Below are 13,632 nucleotides of genomic sequence, written 5' to 3'. Positions count from 1 at the left end.
TATGTGATTCTATCAGAAATGACACACTTCATAACCTACAAATACAAATGTGGTGTTATTGTATATGATTAAAAGGAGTCAATAACTTCATAATGAGAGGAGTTCACAAATAAATTGGCAACTCTTTAAAAAGTCAAAATAATACAATGCCACATTAGAATGTGTTAAAACACAGCTAAACCAATCTTTTAAAGTGACAGACTTATGGGGATGTCTTCCTGGTGGATGATGATGCTTTACTGTGAAGTTGTCACAATAGTACGCTTGGCAGAAACAAAAAGGGAATAAGACTTACTAAACCACGTGATTGCCACACAATCTTCTTCTTTCTTGGAGAAAAAGAATATGAAAATATAAAAGAATATGGAATTTACAAAATGTGCTTTAAGGGCCACAATTTCCACGTCGTTTTGAGGTCAAAGATCCAGGAAGGATTGGTGATCACATTGGAATGGAGTCTCCCCAGGGCCCCCTTCATGTCCTGGTTCCTCAGGCTGTAGATGAAGGGGTTCAGGAAGGGGTTGACCACTGTGTACATCATCGAAGCCACCATGCTCTTGTGGGCAGAATAGGACATGGCTGAGCTGAGGTACACCCCAAAGGCTGTCCCATAGAACAAGCAGAGCATGCAGAGGTGAGAGCCACACTTGGAGAAGGCTTTGTGCTTGCTAGTGGTGGAGGACATCTTCATTAAAGAGGAGAGGATCTGACAGTAAGAGAACAGGATCCAGGTGGCAGGAAAGACCCCAAATAAAGCACATGACAGATACAAGCAGATGGTGTTGAGCAGCGTGTCAGAGCTGGCCACCTAGAGAATTTGAGCTAGTTCACAGAAGAAATGGGGATCTCGGTGCCCACAGAGAATGTCAGGCGAACCATGATCAGGATATAGAGCATGGCAATACAGAACATTATAAGCCAAGACACCAGGACCAGGAGGCCATGATCACCTGGTAGTTTAATGGGTGACAGATGGCCACAAATCTATGAAAGACCATTATGATCAATAGTAAATTATCCATTCCACCAGACATCATGAAGAAAAACACCTGAGTGACGCAGTCTGGGTAGGAGATGTCCTTCCTCTGGGTCTGGATGTTCACCAGCATTTGGGGATGGTGGTGGAGGTGAAGCAGATGTCCACAAAGGACAAGTTGGAGAAGAAGAAGTACATGGGGGTGTGGAGGTGGGGGTCAGAGGTGACTGCCAGAATGATGAGCAGATTTCCAAGCACAGTGATCATGTACATGGACAGGAAGATCCCAAAGAGTATGGGCTGGAGTTCAGGGTCACCTGAGAGGCCCAAGAGGAGAAATTGCTTTAATGAGGTGTGATTTTCTCTTTCCATATCACTGGAATTCTCCTTCAGAGACAAGCAAATGTTCTAAGTCATCCACCCAGAATTCAGACAGTTATTTTACATTGTCAGATTTGTGTTAATATCTGTGTGTGTGTCTGTGTGTCTGTCAGTCTATGTGTGCGTCTGTCTTAATGCCTGTGTCTATGTGTGCATCTATCTTTGTGTGTGTGTGTGTGTGTGTGTGTGTGCATGAGCACGCGCTTGTTTATGTGATTGTATGTGTGTGTGTGTGTGTGCAAGCACACACCAGTCCAAGGTCTTAAAAATCCAGGGCTGAATTCTCTTGCTTTGCTTATTTAACCAACGCTAGCATCCTACCTCTTGAGCACCAACTGTATCCTGCCCAAGATGGCTTTCAACTATGATCTTCAGATCTCACCATCCTGTGCAGCCATAAATCACCCTCACCAGAGATTTTCTTTTACCATGTCATCTTACACTAGGCAGTCATGCAAGATAGAATTCAAGTCACTGAAGTATGTCTGTTACATCTTTAGAATGACTGTCTCATTTTTCATCAGACGAATCTCTCAGAAAAAAAATGTGTTTTGGATGAAGTCTTTTCAGTATGAACCAAAATAATGACAGACACACACCAAGGAGAAAAGGCCAATTCCCAACCATCTGTAGGAACAATCACAAGGAATATGTGCGAGTCTTAAGTCACTATGGAAGGAGGTAAGTTCCCCAGAATTCATGTATTAAAATATGTTTGATCAAATTAATTAATACATCAAAGGCTTACCTGTTGCAAAATCACCTGCTCATTATATTCTCAGATAATCAGGAGATAGGGATTGGAAAAAATTAACTTCCAAGTCAGCTTGGACAAAAACAATAAATAAATGAGACCTGATGTCAGCTACAAAGCTAGAGGGAGTGACATGTGCTCCCATAATCACAGTAAAGTGAAAGATACAGCTAAGCAGTTCATGCTCTGAGACCAGACTTGGTAAAAGGTGTAAGACCCTATCTGCATAATTACCTAAGTACAAAATGGTTGGAGATGTGCTTTGAATGCTTAAGCAGTTCCCTAGCAAGGATGGAGCTTAGAGTTCAAACCCCAGTCAATGAAAAAACAAAAATTTCAAGGCTTCTGTAAATATTAATCATCTTAAATTTTGAAAAAGGGAAAGTCCATGTGGATAGATGAATGTTTTAAACATAACACTTGACAAGACACACACAAAACAATGAGAAATGGATGTATCTCAAGATCCTTATAAATGTTCAAACATGCAGCCACAGAAAGGATGCAATCACTTGTGCTAGCTAGAAGATTTGGGAGGGCAAAGATGATGTGATGGGGATTATAGACTGAGGGCCAAGTGGGATTGGATGTAAACCCCTACATCAAAACTTCTGGCACTCTACTTCAATGTTCCCCTTGCACTGGAAAAATCAGATTCATTTGTGGGTCTGAGGTTTCATGTTGCTCTCATCTTTCATGTTTATCAGTGGCTATAGGAATCCCAATTCCTGGTACCCAGTGAAAAATACTAATGTCAGCAGGATCTAAAGGTTTGAAGGCTGGGGCATTGGGGGCTAATGCCCATAATTCTACCTATTGGGTTGGCTGAGCGCTGAAGTTCAAGGTTCAAGGCTAGTCCAGGCAGGAAAGTCTCTGATACTCCTATCTCCAAGTCACCAACAAAACCCAGAAGTGGGACTTAAGTGGTAGAAAACTGGTCTGGAGCTAAAAGAGGTCAGAGCCAGCACTGATACCCACATTTGGAGCCTTATTGCAAGCAGACACACACACAGACACACAGACACACACACACACACACACACACACACTCACAAATCTGTTATACTTCTTTCTGAAACCAATATGATAAGACAAGTTTGTCTTGTTTTTCTCTATTATGGGGAGAAGAGAGTGTGTAATTACACAGATAATAGTAAAACTCATTCACCTGAAACTCAATTGTTACTCACATTATCAGCCCTGGGTTAATATCTGTGTGCGTGTGAGTGTATGTGTGTGTGCATATGCGTGTGTGTGCAACTTTAACTCAGGGACATGATGTTTTCACTGAGATTTTTCACTCATGGTTAATGCTCTGCCACTTGAGCCATACCTCCACTTATGATTATTTCTGGGTTATTTGGGGAAAAGAGTCTCATGGACATTTCTACCTAGCCTGGTTGCAAACTGTGCCCCACTAGTCTCAACATGCTAAGTAGCCAGGCTTAAACATATACACTGCCAGTATCTACCCATGTAAAATTTCCTACATTATTGTAGAACATTTTAATAAGAACAAAGGAAACAACAATCAGTACGGTTAATAAACAGATCATTGAAAACAGGAAATACAAAGAACGTTGACAATGTATACAACATACCTTGTCATGAAAGCCAGTCTGGGTTCCACTGCTGGACAGAGGAAACAAAATTAAAAAAAAAACAATTGAGGAGAAAAATTAATAGATTTGGTGAAACCAGAACTCTTTTTTTCCATATATTTTTATTGTAATTAATAGAAGGGTTACCTTTTATTTGCCAGATAGAAGGTACATTAATTCACATACATTGATACTCTTTCTCATGTCTTGGTCCCCATTTCTATCCCCTTCACTCCCACCCCTCATCTTGTTTTCCTCACTTCCCTATCCAATTTCAAATAACCAAATACAAACATATCCAATATATCAGATAACAAAGTAAGACACTGTAACAATATGAGTAAATCAAGGGATAGCAAAAGACATGAGAGATAACATAGTACATTAAGGACAACAATCACTCATTATATGGCTTTTGTTTCTATATCCTAGAGGTCCTTTCATTTAGCATCATACTATATGGCATTTTGTATCTAGGTTTAGCTCTATTTCAAATCTCTGCTTGGAGAGACCAAGGTTGCTACTGATTATGACGAATGAGGGAAACCATTGAGCCTAATTTCCTTTGAGTCTGGCTTACTTCACTTAATATGACTTTTTCTAAGTGTTTCCATTTCCTAACAAATAGGGTGATGTAATTCTTTCTGACAGTAGCATAAAATTCCATTTTTGTAAAATACCACATTTTGTTGATCCACTCATCAACTGAGGGACATCTGGGTTGGTTCCATATCTTTGCTATGGTAAATAGTGCTGCAATGAATATCATTGTGTTAGTGGATAGAGTCTGACCTTGTTTCTGGACAATTGGGTAAATGCCTAGTAGTGGAATTGCTGTGTCATAGAGGAGCTCTATGATAATCTTTTGAGGAACTGCCCTCCTGCTATCCATAGTGGTTGAATGAGTTTGCACTCCCACCAGCAGTGTAGTAGTGATCCCTCCTGGCCAAATCCGCTCCAACATCTGCTGTTACTAGTTTTCTTGATCCTGGCCATTCTAACTGGAGTGAGATGGAATCTTAGACTTGTTTTGATTTGCATTGTTGAATCACCAATGGGTCATCGAAGAGATCAGAAAAGAAATCCAACAGTTTATGAAATTTAACAAAAAGGAGAACACAAAATACCAAACTCCTTTGGTACATGGCAAAGGCAATACTCAAAGGAAAATTCATAGCTCTGAGTGCCTACAACAACAAACTGGAAAAATCACAAACCAACAATTTAATGTGTCTCCTTAAGCTACTGAAACAAGAGCAACAAACCAACCATAATCCCACTAGAAGGAAGCAAATTATTAAAATCAAAGCAGAATTAAATGAATTGGAGTCTAAAAATCTACAGAAAGAATCAAGAAAACAAGGAGTTGGTTCTTCAAAAAAATTAACAAAATTAACAGACCCTTAGCAAATCTTACCAAAAGAAGAGAGCATATCAAAATAAACAAAATCACAGACGAAAATGCTAAAATCACAACAGAAATTACCAAGATCCAGAATATCATAAGGGAATACTTCTCAAACTTTATCCCAACAAATTTGAGAATCTAGAAGAAATTGATGAATTCCTAGCCAATATTAACATACCCACACTGAACCAAGGAGAACTAAGCCAACTAAACAGGCCTATTTCAAGCACTGAAATAGAAATGGCAGTAAGAGACCTTCCACCTAAGAAAAGCCCAGGGCCAGATGGATTCACAGCTCAATTCTATAAGGTCTTCAAGGCAGAGTTCACACCAATACTCCTCAAGCTCTTCAACGAAATTGAAAATGAAGGTCCTTTACCAAACTCATTCTATGAAGCCAGTATAACCCTCATGCCCAAACCAGACAGAGATTCATCAAAGAAAGAGAACTATAGACCTATTTCTTCGATGAACATCAATGTAAAACTTCTCAACAAAATACTGGCCAACCGTCTACAACACCTCATCAAAAATTATACACTATGATCAAAAAGGATTCATCACAGGGAGGCAAATCTGGTTCAACATACGAAAATCAATTAATATAATTCAACACATCAACAGGAGCAAGGACAAAAATCACATGATTGTCTCAATAGGTGCAGAAAAGGCATTTCACTAGATCCAACACACCTTTATGTTAAAAGCTCTGGAGAAACTAGGAATCCATGGAACATTCCTCAATATAATAAAGGCTGTGTATGACAAACCCACTGCTAGTATTATACTTAATGGTGAAAAGCTAAAGCCATTCCCTCTCAAATCAGGAACGAGACAAGGATGCCCACTCTCTCCACTCCTCTTTAACATAGTATTAGAATTCCTAGCCAGTGCAATAAGGCAAGAAGCAAGCATAAAGGGGATCCAAATAGGGAAAAAGGAAGTAAAACTCTCCCTCTTTGCAGATGACATAATCCTGTATTTAAAGAATCCTATAGACTCCACTCGCAAGCTCCTTGAGCTGATTCAAAACTTTGGAAGGGTAGCAGGCTATAAAATTAACGCTCAAAAATCAACTGCCTTCCTCTACGCCAACAGTGAGAGGAAAGAAGCAAGAATCATGAAAGCAACTCCTTTTTCAATAGCTTCAAAGATAATAAAGTACCTAGGAATTAGCTTACCTAAGAATATAAAGGACCTTTTTGATGAAAACTTTAAAACCCTAAAAAAGGAAATTAAAGCAGAACTAAGGAAATGGAAAAACCTCCCATGCTCCTGGATTGGAAGAATCAACATTGTGAAAATGACAATCTTGCCAAGGGCTATCTACAAATTCAACGCAATACCCATCAATATCCCAATGTCATTCTTTAAAGAAATAGAAGAGGCAATCCAAAATTTCATATGGAATAATAAAAGACCCCCTTTAGCAAAAACACTTCTTAGCAGAAAGAACAGCGCAGGAGGAATTTCAATACCAAACTTTACACTGTATTACAGAGCTATAATCATCAAAACAGCTTGGAACTGGCACAAGAACAGGCCTGAAGACCAATGGAATAGAACTGAAGACCCAGATATTAAACCACAGACCTATGGCCACCTAATCTTTGACAAGGGAGCCAAAAAATAGAGTGGAAGAAAGACAGCCTCTTCAACAAGTGGTGCTGGTAGAACTGGATAAGCACATGCAGAAAACTAAAGTTGGATTCTTCTTTGTCACCCTGCACCAGGATTAACTCCAAATGGATCAAAGACCTGAGGTAAAAGCCGACACTCTGAAAACTTTACAAGAAGGCATAGGAGATACACTAGGTCTCCTTGGCACAGGTCGAAACTTTCTTAATAAGGACCAAGAATCACAACAAATCAGAGAAAGGCTGGATAAGTAGGACTGCATTAAACTGCAGAGCTTTTGTATGGCAAGGGACATAGCTAGTAAATTAATTAGGAAGCCTACAGAATGGGAAAAGATCTTCACCAACCACACAATGGATAATGGCCTAATATCTAAAATATATCAACAGCTCAAAAAATTGTATCACCCCAAAACTAATCTCCAAAGAAACAACCATCCTATTAAAAGATGGGCCAAAGACTTAAAGAGAGTCTTCTCTAAAGAAGAAACAAAATTAGCCTATAGACACATGAAGAAATGCTCAACATCTCTGCTCATAAAAGAAACTAGAACTCTTTTCCCTAAGGAAAGGGAATTCCCATTCAAATATTACATAAATTTGATGTGTTCCCACTCTTACTGTGTCAAAACTATAATTAACTACATGTTTGCTTCTTCATTTTCTTCTTTATTCATTTGAATTTTTTAAACAAAGACAGCACAGATCGCTTCTCTGAAAGTTTCTGAAACTCTGAAATGTGCTCTTAGGAACTCTGCTGGGATTTTAAAGGAACCTTGATTCAGACAATTGCATTGGATGGTCAACAGGGATATGTTTAACTTTGTAGTGTGTTAATGGTTTCATTATCAAAAGAATTCATTAAACAAATGGTACAATTATTCTACCATTCTCTAAATATTGCACTTCCAAAGGCTACCAAGAGGATTGCAGTATGAGAAAAAATTCCTGCCAAATTTATGTCAATTAGTACCACAGTAGGAGCTATTTTATTTGTTCCCATGGGCATGTAATTCTTCTTTTATTTTGCTTGATTTAAAAATCACATGAAGGGAACAAGAGTTTGGCCTGCTGGTAGGGTGCTGGCCTAGCATGTATGAAAACCCAGGTTCCATTTCCCCTGTCACATACACAGACAGAAAGCCAGAAGTGGTGTTGTGGCTTAAGTGGCAGAGCAGAAGCCTTGAGAAAGCCGAAGGACCATGCTCAGGCCCTGAGCTCAAGCCCTACAACTGGCCAAAAAAAAAAATCACATGAAATCTCATTAAGGAATAATTATTTCTAGAAGAGCCAAAAATGCAGGTATCATTGTTTAATGCTAAAAGTCTCCACAGGAATCACTGAAGATAGAGAATTACTTGTCATCCTAATTACTATGGAGGAAAGAAAAATGTGGTTTTTAAAATTTTTGTTGTAAAGGTGATGTACAGAAGAATACAGTTACATAAGTCAAATACTTAGTACATGTTCTTCTTGAACAGCAGCTCCTCTTCCCTTGTTTTCATTTATTCCTCCCAAACTCTTCCCCCACAAGTTGTATAGAACATTTTCAACAAGGTCTAATCAGTAGCTCTGCTTAATTGGTTTATCATTTGTCTAGCCATTTCTATGCTTCCCCAATCCCTCCGGAAATCACATAAATTTATATACAAAGCAAAAGGTACAGAAATAATAATAAGAAGAAAAGCAACAAAATTACCATTTGGTTAATCTCATGTTACTGTATCTGACTTTGTTACTTGCTATATTGTATATATGTTTATTTGATTATTTGAAATAGGACAGGGAAGGGGGGAAACAGATGGTTGGGAGGGAGTTGGGGGAGGGAAATAGGAACAAAAACATGAGGAGTATCAGTGTGTGAGAAGTAATGTACCTATTGTCTGGCTAATGTCACTGTAACCCCTCTATATATTACAATATAAAAGCAAAAAGAAAAGCAACAAAAGGAAAAAACAGAAGTTAAAAAATGAGCAGCAGGGCTGGGAATGTGGCTTACTGGTAGAGTGCTTGTCTAGTATGAATGTAGCCCTGGGTTCAATTCCTCAGAACCACATGAGTAGGAAAAGCCAGAAATGATACTCTGGCTCGGGTGGTAAAATTCTAGCCTTAAGCGAATAGATGGTCACAGTGCCCAGGCCCTGAGTTCCAGCCCCAGATATCCAACACAAACACACATACACACACACACACACACACACACACACTCACACACACGTGAAGCAAGAAGGTTCTTTTTCCTTTTTCTTGGAGTTTATTTTGATAGGCCTCATTTTGTATTATCATATGCACATAGCAATTGAGCCCTTGTGATCCCTTCCTAAGAATATCCTCCTTTGGTCTCATGTATGAATGTTTAGAATGCTGCGTAATTTATCATGTGTAGTCTAATGTTTGTCTTTTATTGTCCATTAGGTTTACTTGTAGATGTATAAGCACATTCTAATTATTGCAAATAAGGGAATCTATGCATGCTAAGTTTATTCGGGTCTGACTTACTCTGCTGAATACACTTTTTCCCCAAGTCTTTTCATTTCCTCTTTTCCTCATGAAAGAGGCAATGTCATTCTTTCTAATGGAAGCATAGAATTACATTCATTCATATCATATTTTCTTTATCCAGTCCTTTACTGAGGGGCATCTGTGTTGATTTCATAACTTGGTTAATGGTAATCAGTGCTGTAATGAACTTGGTTGTTCTGGTAACTTTATTTATTTATGTCTTTATTTATTTATTTATTTTGTTGGTCATGGGGCTTGAACTAGGCCTGGGTGCTGTCCCTGAGCTCTTGTGCTCAAGGCTACCACCCCACCCTAGAGCCAATCTCCACTTCCCATTTTCTAGAGGTTAATTGGAGATAAGAGTCTCAGGTCCTTTAGTGCCTGGGCTGGCTTTGATCCTTTATCTTCAGATCTCAGGCTCCTGAGTAGCTAAGATTACAAGCGAGAGCCCCCATGCTTGGCCTGTTCTCATAGCTTTAGGTAGAACTTGTTTGTGTCTCTTGAATAAATGTCCAGAAGTAGAATTGCTGGATCATAGGAAAACTATATGTATAGTCTTTTGAGGAATCTTCATACTGCTTTCCAGGTTGGTTGAATGAGTTTATACTCCTACCAATAGTGTAGTAGTGATCCCATTGTAACATATCCCCACCAGCATTGGTTATTGAAGTTTTCTTTATAATGGCCATTTTAACTGGGGTGACATGAAATATCAGTGTCATTGGATTTGCATTTTTCTTTTTTTGGCCCAAGATGTTGAACATCTCTTCATGTGTCTATTGGCCATTCTTACTTCTTCTCCTATTATGTCTACCTTTAAGTCTTTAGCTCATTTAATATTTGGGCTTTTTAAGAGGATTTGCTTTTGGGATGTGGGTTTTTTTTAGCTCTGAGTATATTTTAGTTAAGAGGTCCATATCCAGTGATAGCTAGTAAATTTTTCTCCCATTTTGTGGCTTTCCACTTATCTTGCTAACTATGTTGCTGTGCAGAAACCCGTCAGTTTCGTGCAATCCCATTAGTCTAGTCTTTCTTGGATTTGTTGTGGTTTTCTGGATCTCCACTTAGAAAATGTTGACCTGTGCCAAGGAGACCTGATGTTTCCACTATCCCTGCCTGAAATATTTTCATGGAATCTGGCCTTACATTGAGGTATTTCACCCATTCGGAATTTATTCTGTTGAGGGATGGTATATGAGGATCTATCCTTCAGTTCTCTACAGATGTATTGCCAGTTCTGCCCAGCACCATTTGTGAATAGACTATCTTTCATCCATTCTGTGTTTATCAAAAATTAGGTGCCTACTTGATTGTGGGTTCATTTCTGAGAAGAAGAGATGAAGAAGACGAAGAAGATGAAGAAGACGATGACAATGACAACGACGAAAACGACCACGAAGAAGAAGAAGAAGAAGAAGAAGAAGAAGAAGAAGAAGAAGAAGAAGAAGAAGAAGAAGAAGAGGAAATAAATGCTCAGAAACAACATATTAGACAAATGAGACTGCATTTATCTGCAGAATTTCTGTATGCTAGACATACTGGACATAGGTAGAAAGTTAAATGGAAAGCCCACAGAGTGGAAGACCTTCACTAATAATACAACAGAGAAACACCTCATATGTAAAATATATCAATGTTCAAAAAATAAATCTCTCCAAAACAAATCTTCAAAGAAACAACCATCCCAGTAAAAGATGGGCCAAAGACTTAAATAGACACTTCTCTAAAGAGGAAATAAGAATGGCCTATAGACATATGAAGAAATGCTGGACATCTCTGGCCATAAAAGAAATGCAAATCAAAACAACTCTAAGATTCCACCTCACTCCAGTTAGAACGGCCATGATCAAGAAATCTAATAACAACAGATGCTGGCAGAGATGTAGCCAAGAGGGATCACTACTACACTGTTGGTGGGAGTCTCAACTCGTTCAATCATTCTGGAAAGCAGTATGGCGATTGCTCAAAAGACTAAACATAGAACTCCCCTATGACCCAGCAATTCCACTTCTTGGCATTTACCCAAATGTCCAGAAACAAGGACATACTAAAGCCATTAGCACAATGATGTTCACTGTAGCATCATTCACCACAACTAAAATATGGAACCAATCCAGATGAATGGATCAAGAAGATGTGGAACTTGTGCACAAAAACATGAGAAAGGGAGTCAAGGTTTGAGAAGTAATGTACCCATTATCTGATGGATGTAGCTGTAACCCCTTTATACATTATCCTTACAATAAAATGCAACAAATAATGAGAAGAAGAGGAGGAATAGGTAGAAGAAGAAAAAGAAGAGGAGGAGGACAAGGACAAGGACAAAGAAGAAGAAAAAGGAGAAGAAGAAGAAGAAGAAGAAGAAGAAGAAGAAGAAGAAGAAGAAGAAGAAGAAGAAGAAGAAGAGGCAGCGGCGGAGGAGGAAGAGGAGCAGGAGGAGGAGGAGGAGGAGGAGGAAGAGCTGGAGGAAGTTCAGTCAGTTATGTGGTGGAGACAGGATAGCTTATATATATTCTCTGAGATGGACATGCGCTGAATCACGCCCAGTACCAGGCCACTCCTTGACACATTGCTGGACTGTTCCTTTTGCCTGCTCACTAGGCCAATCCATTCACTTGCCATTCCAGTGGAGGGCTCCCCTCACCAGTTAGCTCCCATGGCTCTAAAGTGCTTGGACGCTTGCAGTTAGTGCACATTCACTGTAGGTTGACCACTGGAACATTGAGAGTTCTCTAGGTCTGGGTGTCCTGATACTTCTGGACTGGCCTCTGCCTCTCTTTACTCTCTCTGGGTCTGGTGTGGGAGTTTCCAGCATCATAATGCTGCAGTGCAGTGGTTGGTGGGTTTTAGAGATCAAGGCAGCCACTAGGCCACTTTCTCGAATTGCTGGCATGAGATGGGGCAGGATGTGGTAGAGCTTTTTTGTGATTTTCTATCCTTATGTGTAGAAATTATGAGTATATTCAGTTCCTGTGACTCTCGGGTTGATTGTTTTTGTTTGTTTTTCAGCTTGTTTTTATATCTATGGTTGTCAATCTTTCAGGGAGGTGTTGTTAGGAAACCATACCTCTATTAGGTTAGAATAAGCTGGAGTGATTCCTTGTTGTTTGACCACCTTTTTACTTCTTCCTCTCTTTCCTGATTTTCACAATTAAGTGTAATGCTGACAGTAACATTGTCATAGCAGTCTGTATTATAGTGAGGAATGTTCCGTGGATTTCTAGTTTCCCCAGAGCATTTTTCATAAAAGGATGTTGAATTTTATCAGATGTATTTTCTGCACTTATTGAGTTGATCATGTGGTTCCTGTCCTTGTTTCTATTGCTGCCTTTTTCTTTTACTATATCTGACAGTACCTACAAGAATATTCTTAAAGTCATACAAGAAACTGGAAGTTCCCTGCTATTTAATTATTACGTACATGATGTTCCTGCCAGCATTTTCTGATGGTGCCTGTGGCATTTTTTATGAGGTGTGTACTGTTTAGATCCTCATATATGTTGAGATTTTGCCATAATTTTCATGCCTATCTTGTCATTCAGGTTTATCTACACCACATCAAACTTCAAGGGCATCCCACTGATTGTGCCCGAATACAGTCTCACATACTTTTAGCTCTTTGTTGGTGTAGGGGACATAGGAATATCATGGGCTTTTCTTCCTGAGGTTGCTTCAAAACTATGGTCCTCAAATTTCAGCCTCCTGAGTTAGCAATGATTAGAGGCATGAGCCAGACGTGGCAGGCTGCCCATCATATTTCAATGACAAAAACAAACATTTGACTTTGGCCATCATTTAAATGAGGAAAAATACACCCTAGTCATCTCCAGTAAATGCAAACCCTAGTCTGACCTTAGCTACCAAAAAGTTCCTATTAAATACAAATATTGAAGAAAATAGAAATGCCGCAGGATATTTGCTCTAGAATTCCTAATTTCCCCTCAAATTACCTGATAGGAATAATAGTTGCACTATCAAAATCTATTGTTGAGATATTAATACATAATAAATTTTAGGTATTGCCGTAAGATCACTGGCAAACAGATTTCTCCTGAGAATCGCAAGGGCCTGATTATTTTCAAAGACAATTTCTTCTTTCATCATCCATTACAATCATCATGTCCTCAGAGACTGGAAATAACAAGGAGCAATTTAGTGAATGCAGAGCTTTGTGCATTGAGATCTCAAGGTGCTAGATTTATAAACGATCAGTCCTGTTTCTCTATCTACCTACTCAGGCCATTGCTCCTATCTGGGGAGTCGGCAGTCCTGTGATCTCCGTTCAGTCACTCTGTGGTTCTAGGGGTCCACACATGACTCCTCCTGCCTAGCGGCTGTGCTGACCAAACCTCAACCTTGCTGACACACCAAGG

The 13,632-nt window shown here is 39.2% G+C and overlaps 1 pseudogene; it reads right to left on the bottom strand.

The window, feature by feature from the left end:
• Positions 1-370: 370 nt before the first annotated feature.
• Positions 371-1,348, bottom strand: LOC150068906 (olfactory receptor 7D4-like; annotated as a pseudogene).
• Between the last annotated feature and the right edge of the window lie 12,284 nt (positions 1,349-13,632).

Source organism: Megascapheus bottae, chromosome 1 (assembly GCF_031878675.1).
Source record: "Megascapheus bottae isolate mThoBot1 chromosome 1, mThoBot2.hap1, whole genome shotgun sequence".
In the NCBI taxonomy this organism is placed as follows: Eukaryota; Metazoa; Chordata; class Mammalia; order Rodentia; family Geomyidae; genus Megascapheus; species Megascapheus bottae.
This window is presented reverse-complemented; position numbering and strand designations above follow the sequence as displayed.